We start from the raw sequence: 1,645 nt of genomic DNA, 5'->3' as shown, positions 1-1,645 counted from the left end.
CCCCCACAAAGATGAGAACTTGAAATATTTATGGCCTAGATCTCTTCAAAGATATACAAGTACAGTCAAATTACTCTACAGCTCAGCAAGGTTTGCTTAGTAAAGCAATGAGAAGGAAAATGCTGCAAAATCAGCTCATGAAGGAAAGGAAGTTACCCATAATTAATGGGGGATCTAAGTGAGACACAAATTAATCAAACTGCCACAAAGTGGTGTGTGTGTAATAGCTTCATGTAACAATCCTACCCAATTTGCAACTTGCAGCCCTCCAGTTTTAACAAATGATTGTTTATTTTTTAAAGTTATTTTGCAACTGTGTATAATTGTAAAAGTACCTTAGGAAATAGAAAAATTCTCAGAAAGCAAAGAAGAAATCATTTAAAGTGTCCACAGCTTTTAGAACATTCCCTGTATGTGGCTGTCTGATGACAGAGGAGTGTAACAGGGCTCTGTTTGGAAGAAGAAATGTGGTGAGTTTACTCATTAGAGATGGACACAAAGCTAACTGACATCATCCTGCAGCGGGCTGTTTTAAAGGCATCTGAAACCAGCAGTGCTGGGGACATCCCTGATTGGTCCATATGGCTGGAAGGACCTATACAAAGGTAACAATAAAGAAGGTAAGAACCCCCAGATAGAGGACTGCAGGGCAACCGAGAGGGTTGTGACAGTCTACACGAAGATGTAGAGCTCTATGAACTGAGACAGCTGTGGAACCTGCGGCAACACAGCCATATGGCCACAAGGTGGCCGGACAATCAGTGGGAACCAGGATAGAGAGGGTCCTCTGTGTCTGTGACCCTGCTACCTGGAGAGTCTACAGGAGGAATAAAAAACTCTGAGAGGCGAATCAGGGGTGGCAGATGCCCCTATAACCCCCTAAAGACTATTAAGGGGCCCTGTTGTGAGGAACTTGGAGATATAGGAATAGACAGATCTCCAGAATATGGACTGGTCAGGTGTGGACAGGATATAAGGGGTGTTGGAGCGCAGCAAATGGAGGCCAGTACACTGTGCACCTATCATCCCACGTGAGTTGCTGATTTTCTTTCTTTTGGTACATTCTTTACTTTCTCCCATCGAGGCATGGCTGGCAAGTCCACGGAGGGATGATGTCCCACATGAGCACAAATATTAGGAAGGTCCCCTGTAACAAGGATAGAGAATGAATAATGTGCTTGGAGAGAATGAATAATATGCTTATTTATACCCATTTAAATGTCAACTGGCTGCTACTTGTCTACCACCACAGTCTCAAGAATCAGCTTTCTCATTCTAAATACTATTGATTTGAATAATCTCATCCTACCTGAAAATGTACATCCTTTATTTTAGATGAACAAAACCTAATTTGGGCAGACCTGCTGGCTTTACAACTCTGCTGTGACATAAGTGGGCTTGATGGCAATGGTCTATCAGGTCCCCAATCCCAAACAATTTTTCAGCATGCTGATATTATCACTAGAGGTGGGCCCAAACACCACTGACCTCTGGATGATAAACTTGAAGCCAGATCCAAGCACAACACAGATACAGGCAACAAAGTAATATAGGAAAATAAAAACAAATGGTTAAATACAAAATATGGAGTATGTGACTAGGTAGTAGTGCTGCAAAAAAAAAAAAAAAAAAAAAAAGGATTTGC

At 41.8% G+C, this 1,645-nt stretch overlaps 1 long non-coding RNA gene across 1 annotated transcript in view; it reads right to left on the bottom strand.

Annotated features, from left to right (window-relative positions):
• Positions 1-1,645, bottom strand: part of LOC109305438 — a 7,754-nt gene continuing 6,109 nt past the window's right edge. Inside the window, exons 2-3 of the long non-coding RNA XR_002099628.1 lie at positions 1,020-1,147; positions 1-595 (exon numbers count right to left, since the gene is read on the bottom strand). This is a non-coding gene — a long non-coding RNA (uncharacterized LOC109305438). The remainder of the gene's footprint in view (positions 596-1,019; positions 1,148-1,645) is intronic.

The sequence above is a fragment of the Gavialis gangeticus genome, unplaced genomic scaffold (assembly GCF_001723915.1).
Source record: "Gavialis gangeticus isolate Ggan-Ray unplaced genomic scaffold, GavGan_comp1, whole genome shotgun sequence".
Lineage (NCBI taxonomy): Eukaryota > Metazoa > Chordata > Crocodylia > Gavialidae > Gavialis > Gavialis gangeticus.
The sequence above is the reverse complement of the archived record's forward strand: the minus strand, read 5'-3'. Positions and strand labels throughout refer to the sequence as shown.